Consider the following 8,686-nt stretch of genomic DNA (forward strand, 5'->3'; position numbering starts at 1 on the left):
CGATTTTTTATTTGTCCATCTTGTTTCGCGGGCTTACGAAGTGGCATCATTCCCTTGAGCAATTCCATTTGAATTTGTATTTTACTTTGGGCGAAAAGTTTATGAATTTCTCAGGAATATATTTCTCGCTGTATTTTATAAGAACTCCGCATTTCATATTTTTGAATTAAACGTTGATTTTTATTAAAAAGGCCCTATAGCAAGTTGTTCTACAAAATAATTATAGAGTGGCTCAACTAACCTACTACCTACTTTGTGTTTGACTGTCGAATTTGATCATCTTTCGTCAGTCGGCACTCTATGGAATCCTACTCCACTAACCGTTAGATACAGTGGGGTCACTTTGTCAGCCAATAAAAAAATACTAAGCAAGGAAGATGCTCCGAAGGATTGGTCACCGTATATAAAAAAAACTATTATACCTTTGATGTCTTTTAAAAGCTTCTTAAAACATCTCGTTGAGAGAGGATCTAAAGCTACATTTGAAATATAACAATGAGTATAATATCTTAGCAGTGGTAGCATTTATTTATAACATAAATAGAAAAATATTAAGTTTCAATTTGAAATAAAAGCTCTTTTATTAGCACATGTTTATTCATACGTTTGACAAACGTTATATTTTTATATCTGTTTATTTGTCTTCGAAACAGTTAAACCTATAATTATAATAATTATAGTGTCATTTTTTTATTTATAGATACCTATTTAATAATATATACTTTACTCACATTTAGTCGGACGGAATCATAAACGAAAGTAAGTAATAGAATATAAATTAAGGACTTGCTTTATACGACACTATTATATACATATAGAGGTCGTAGCTAAGTTGCCTTTTTACAATCGTCAAAAATAACATTGTGTATGGAAATTACATATTCAAGCGATACACTTATCGTTAGAATATTTTGTTTACAGATTCTGAACTGCATTGTACTTAGGATAAAGTGCAATCTAGTCACTTTGCTCTATCAAAATACTGATAAACAATTAAAAAAAAATAAGTCCACAATTGTCTCGTGTATTTAAATGTAACTTACATCTTATGTATAAAATGATTGTGGAGTGCAATAAACTTTGAATTTGATAAAATTATGTCCCTAAACAACAACACAACGAGTGGTATTACAATAAAAGAGATTTTTTTTTATTGAATGACGAGACGAACTTGCCTTTCGCCTGATGGTAAGCGATAAGACCGCCCATAAACAGTAGAAACACCATCCAACACCTCAAATTACAAAGTATTGTTTGGTATCCTACTCCGCCCGCCATCCTAAGACATGAGATGTTAAATCTGATTATATCCAGTAGTTACACTGGCTACAATGTCCTTCAAACCGGAACAACAATGACTATACACTGCTGCTTGGCGGCAGAAATGGACATTGCGGTGTTACCTACCCAGGCGGACACTCACATATGAGGGACCTACCAGTAGGTTATAGTTACATTTAAACGTATGTAAAGGTTTTTAAAATACAATACGGTATAAAATGTCGCAATGCATTTCCTTTGGAAATAGGGTGAGCGATTTATCCGATAGCAGCAATACCGAACAATGAATATAACAATGGCTTATTGCTCACATACCAAGTATTCATATTTTTAAAAGGTTCGTATCCTGGTATTTACCATTCAGTAAGCGATAAACGGTACTCTAGAGGGTTGTTTACTGCAGACTAAAGTTATTTAGTATTTTAATGAATTTTGGAAGTTTGTCATCGGCTGGAAAGATACTGCTACGATTCGTGTATGAAAAAATAGCTTAACAGGGTGTTAATTCAATATTCCACGCGTTATTTAGATGGTTCAAAATGTAACATGGCTGTTTTACTAGTTTATTACTGGCGATTCTCGTTTCAAAGTCAGTAGATGTATAGTCTCTAAAATATGTATAGCAATCATCTCAGAACGTACTGTTTCTCATTTATATAAGTTATATTTAGACTACGCTTAGCGAGGTGCTATGGTCATACTTTTATTTATTTATTTAATTATTTATTTATTTATTTTTAGGGAAGACTTACAGACTAATAAAAATTAAAAAATTACATAACTATTTAAATATACATATTAATTAAATAATTTAATTTAATGCACCTTACAACATGATGGGCACAAGCATATACACATATATATATATATACATATACACACGCATATACATATGTGTATACATGTGTATACATATACTATAAAGAAAAAAACATTTTACGAATTTACATAATTAAGAAAAGAAAAGAAGACAAATCACATGTTACATTGTGTCTATAACGATAATGTGTGTTAACCACCGTCATTTAAAAAGAGTTGTTCACTGAGCATTTGTTCACTATTTATGCAAGAATAGTGAACATTTCACAAATTTTAGTAAAAACATAATAAAAACTGGCCAAAATCTGGTCCTTGTCCTTATTTATACATAATTATTATAAAAGAAAGTCCCCAAAAACTACCTGTCTATATGTGATAGATTTTCTTAAAATCTACTGAACGGATTTTCATACGGTTTTTACAAAAGTTAGTGCAATTAATGAAAAAGGTTTAGGATAATAGTACATTACGATTTTATGAAAATTGACTGAAATATAACGATAATTGTTTAAGAGGTCGCGCGGTTGTAAAAAATCTTGTGGGTTGGGATTTACGCGGGAAAAACTGCGGGCACAGCTAGTAATATTATAATGCTAACACTAATCTATGTTCCTAATTTGATCTTGTTTAAACGTCAGATTTTTTTTATATTTTATACTTACGCTAAATAAAGCGAAAATATAACAAGATTTTTAACTTAATTATTATAAATCTACAAAGGCCTCTAGTTTGTATTTTTTTCTAAGTAAAACCACAAATCCCTCATAAATTTCGCGGATGCCTACCTTTTATTCCGACACTTAAAACATAAATCAACAAAAACCGCAACGAGTTAAATATAAATTTCGTCGAGTCGTTAATACCCGCCGAAACAAGAGTCGCACAGGCCGGCGAACATCGTCCAAAGTTTTGACACTCCCGCATTCTGCGTAGGAAAATCGTAAAGGTGGGACCAGAGTAATAACATTTAGCGAATTTCAATTATTGCCATAATATACGTAGACAAAATATCTTATCCGAGATTCCTTGGGTGAGATGAGAGGTCTATGTGCTGCGATGGACCCTATGGCTCATGATTTCTTATCTTGGAAGAAAGCAATTGTATTTTATTATGATCCATTTTGACAATTACGCTATACGTAATAACAAATAATACCAAAATTAAGCCTTTTTGTGTAGCCAGGAAAAAAGTTTCTTAAAGAATGAGTCAGCTATTTATATTTGAAATTTTGCGTGTGGGTATAACGCTATTACTCTTTATTCCGCGACTCGAAATGCCTGATGACGTCACTGGGTAACATTGCATCTCTTTATGTTTTTTTTACATTTAGGTCTACTGACAGATTTTAGACGATAATAATTTGTTGATTGTTTACCGCATTTATATACCACTTTTGCGTTACATTCCAAATGACGTAAATGTTTGAGGAGCATAATAAAAAAAATAAGTAACACAGCTTATGTTACAGCGTGTCATGTTTGTCGTTTGTAGTTCTGACCCACCATGTGATAAAGATCAACCCCACCATCTTATTATGGGAGGGTGACCTTATCATCGTATCGAAAATAATCTTGATGGGATGCTTTTAGGATAAACAAAACCGCTTATCTATCTATCCATTTTAGGTGCTGAATTAATAACCTTATAGGTGAAAGATTCTGTTATCTGTCATTCATATTATTTATAAGATTTCCAAGACTGAAGACAGAACAATCAATAATAGTAAAGATAATCAAATAGCCTTTATTCTAATAATAATTATTCGCAGCGTTTTTTAATCTCAACTCCCCTGATGGACCATGCGCCTTCGTTATAAATACAACCAGTTACGTATTCATTACCGGTGCAAAACTGTTTCATAATAAACTGTTGATTGTAATTTAATTTGCGGTAAAACATATATATTTTACTAGCTTCTATTCGCGGCGCCGCCCGCGTGATTTGTTTTTTGGGATAAAAGGAGCTTTATAATATATTTCCCTCAATATGGTGCCTATATTTTAAATTAGACCTGTAACAAAACATCGATGAAAACTGCATTCAATTTCATGCAGTATTTTTTGTGTGATACGTGTACAAACATACAGATAGACGGCCAATTTTCTAATACTATTGTTTTGGGTTATTTTTCCCAAATATATATTGAATACAATGTTTATAAAGGCCATCTTATTAGTTTTCTTCTTTAATATCGATAGTGCACAAACATCGGCCTATTAACATTTTTTGTATGTACATATATAGATAATAGGATTGTTTTCATAATGACAAATGCTGTCAAAAGTCAAATTGTTAGTGCAAGAATAATAAAAACTCCGGCATAGAGTAGAAAAGATAATTACAATACAATACAAATACTCTTTATTATAACCATTGTTAAATAGAGAGACATAAACAAGATTAATACATTTTCTTAAATCTGTGGTGTACCATGGGCGGCCTTATCGCTACAAGCGATCTCTTCCAGGTAACCTAATTAAGTAATTTGTTGTCAGTAGTGTTACATCTCTGTCTACCAGTGGCGAGGGGGCCATATAAGTCAATTCCTGTCGGCTTCCCTTTCGTAATTTATGTAAAATCTAATTATCATTATAACGATTTCCAAACCGCATTTATGCGTACTATAAGAACCTATAAATTATGCCGGGTTTTTTCTAAAAGCTTGATCCTTCGCCACTGCTGTCTATCCCTGAAAAGGGAATAAAGCGTGATGGAATGTATGTATTTTAAAGAGTACTAGATGTTGCTCGAGGCGTAGGCCATGTGGAAAGCGTTTTCCGCTACAAAAGCCATTACAAAAGTAGCGCCATCTGTTCGATGCTAACAAAAAATTAAGTAAAAGAATTCAAATATTTCCTACAAGAACAAACTGGCTAGTAAAAATTAGCATATGTTTTAACCAAGAACATGATTTATCCGTGTGAAAAATGTCATCTAAAACCATTCAGTGGTTTCTACATTAATTTGTAACGAACATCCAAACATAAATAACATTTTGGATCTATAATATTTATAAAAAAATACCTGGTGTTCGCTAATTTGCCTCTAATGTGTACCGACCGCTCCCCAATCTCACGGGAGTATCTGAAAAAACAAATTGGATAAGTTTCCCGGTTTGTTATTCCAGTTTATACACATAGTTATGGTGATGAGTGACATCCTTTGTATTTCGTAAAGGAAATTAGAATCGCCGCGCCTAAGACATGCTCTGTCTTGGATTTTATGAAGTCAATAAAAACAATTTGTTTTACTGTTCTATTTCAGGCGCAAGTCGGATGTTTGCTAAAATTTTTGGTGGACTAAACAAAAAACTTTGAATCATGAAAATATATTTTTCGGCAGTAATAATATCAGCTGTGTTATATACTGTGTCACTGCTGGACAAAGGCCTCCTGTACTATCAAGAGGGATTAGGCCTTAGTCCACCACGCTGGCCTAGTGTGGATTGGTAGACTTCACACATCCTCAAAATTCCTATAGAGAACTTCTCAGGTTTCCTCACGATTTTCTCCTTCACCATTTATGTAAGCGACAAAGAATACACACATAATTTTAGAAAAGTCAGAGCCGTATGCCCTTGGGAATTGAACTTGCTGACATTCGTCTCGGCTGTCCGTTCCGTAGCCAACCAGGCTCCCGTCGCTTATTTTTTTCTATATATTCTATAAATTTCCAGTAGCTAGCTTCTAAAAGCACGGTTAGCGCACTGTTTTCCAGGGGGAGCATCTTAATACGAAACTTCGTACATCGAAACAGGTGTGATTACTGATTCCAATAGTTAATCGGTATGAACACTATATGCAAGTTATTTCACCCAGTTACCAACCGCATGTAGAATGTTTAATGCGATTATGTATATACTTATGGTGGCCACATGTCCGGATATATCGGGATAAGTCCTGATTAGTCACGTCTAACCAATAATTCCATTGTCCCGGTTTTAAAATTCAGAATAACATTCTGATTATAACTAACTATACTCTAAATATATTTCACTAATATACGGGACTGTAGTAGTCCTTCTTTTTTAGTGAGTCGGTCAAATACCTAAGTATGTAGGGTATTTGACTAAAAAAGGAGCTCTCCGAACTTTTTAGGTTAGTTTATGTCCCGTCTTGTCTCTAGAAAGTGTGGCAGCCCTACAGTAGCTTGACTTTGGCACAGGCAGAGTTTGTTGACACCGAGTACAAGGGCAGGCGGGGGTTCCTCTCGCACCCTACCACGTGTATACTTACAGATAAATATTGTAGCTTAAATTATTTAATTTAATTTTTAATGACTGCCTCGGTGGCGTAGTTGTACCTACTGCATGCGCGGTACGGCAGCGCTCTGAGGTCCTGGGTTCGAATCCCGGGTCGGGCAAAGTCATAATTGAGTTTTTCTGCTCAGTATCAGCCCGGAGTCTGAATTTGTGCCCGATATGGCGATAGGCTCGCCCCCTATCACATGATGGGACGGAACACACTTGGCGAAAAGTGGGTGCCCTGGTTGCACCTCTGCATACCCCTTCGGGGATAAAATGCGTGATGATGTGTGTGTGTAACTTATTTAATGGTGATTTAATACTGTAATATATAGAATTATTTTATATGAAATCATATCATCACGAGGTTTTATTAACAAACTTGGTATGATAATGAACTTTACTTGTCCTTCTAAGACAATATTATGGTCCTTATTTTTTTTTATTTGACACTTCGTTTAAGCCTAACAAGGGCCGGCTTATACAAACACGGAACATTTGGGTGAACAATTTAGGCGTCTGCAACCCTTTAAGTGGATATATACTACAACCACTAGTAATTTAAACTGATCGATTCCTAGTAGTTAGTACTAAACATTTTAAAGATATTTATTAAAAAAGAAAATAATGTAGGTGCTTACTACGTAGTAGCACAGCGTCTTCATAGAGTGTGATGACAAGACTGTACGGACGGACACTACTTTTACCTTTTACGAGTGATCTTTTTAGTTTTTTAATTCAGCAAACTAGTAGCGATTTATAAAAGAACACATTTAAAAAAAAAAATAGTGATGACGTAACAAAAAAATCAAAACGACCCATGGTAACGTCGCGTGTACATTAGCGGGACATGAATGAGCAGAGTTAGGGGGAGTATCGATTGGCTGCAGCGGTTGCCTAGCAACGCGCCGAGAGGCGTCGCGATGCCGCCCCCTATTGTGTAACGCCTTTATACATCCATCTAAATGCCACTAGTTCCAAATAGTCACCTTTGAAGTATACGTCTCGGCACTTTGGTAATTAAGCAACATTTCTATGACGCCCAGCGGTCATGTGAAGTACAATATTTTATGTAAGAGAGAAAATAATAAAGATAAGTTTATTATTGGAACATTAACGTAGTTCAAAATAAAATAAATAGGTGTTTATTTTGGAGTTTATAAATATCAGGAATGTTTTGCTTCTTATTTAAATAAATTTTAGATATATTTTTAACTGTAGCGTATGACTTCAAATAAGTTGTCAACATTATTATTGAACAAAACATATTTTAAAAGTTCATACTACATTACGACTTCCTTCATGTGGAAATCTTTTCCCACATACACCTACTGCACACATTCCTTAAAAAAAAGTCATGTCAATCCAGGACTTCCTGTATGTCAAAATCTACATAATAACATCTTCCCAACTATCACATGTAACAGTAGAGTAGTAGAAAGAATACCACACATAGTCCAGACCTCATTATTTCCAAAAGAGAGCTGCATGAAGCGTGCGGTTTCTAATCCCAGTAATCCATTTGTGAGAGCCCGCGGGCGGCGTTATAGGCATTTGCTACCTCTTAAATATAATGAAATCTTAGTAGGCCGGCATAATTGTGTCGAATGGCATAAGATAGCCATCTGTTACCATACTTTATCTGGACGGCATCGCGCTTACCATCAGGGGCAGTTTAGTGACTTTGCTGGGCCAGAAAAAAATATCAGCCATTTTTATATCGTAATGACTTTTATATGCAAATGATAGTGTCATTTAACTTAATGTCAATAAAGTGGTACTCTTGTATCCTCTTGGGTATGTGGCTTTAGTTAATAAAAAAATCTGACACACATCACGCCTTTATATTTGAGGAGGTAGGCAGTGAAAGAAACGCACATACTGTTGTGTTGATGTGATGGGGGCGAGCTTATATCTATATCAGAAAATAAACCGATGTCGATGCCCGAAACGGGATTCAAAGTCGAGACGTCAAAGGGAAAGTCAGTAGCAACCCCAGCCAAAAAAAAAATATAAATACAAGATGATTATATAGTATCATTGCCGCATGCGATAAAGATCATTTGCAACCCTTCTTTGAAGAGCATTGGCACATTAGAAACAGTATGAAGGCTTAATGTTGTAAAGTTAGAAAACCCACATTACATCTCAATATGCAAGTAAGTAAAATTCACACTTATTACCATTAGCCGATGAACAGAAAACGTCAGCGTAACCAGATACAAAAAAAAAAACAATAAAACATTTCGAAATGAAAAACGACCTCATGAATTTGATTAGTCGACAGAACAACACGCGGCGAAATAACAAAATATACGAACCAATCAACATAGCAGTCCGTT

Source organism: Manduca sexta, chromosome 22, assembly GCF_014839805.1.
Source record: "Manduca sexta isolate Smith_Timp_Sample1 chromosome 22, JHU_Msex_v1.0, whole genome shotgun sequence".
Taxonomy (NCBI): Eukaryota; Metazoa; Arthropoda; class Insecta; order Lepidoptera; family Sphingidae; genus Manduca; species Manduca sexta.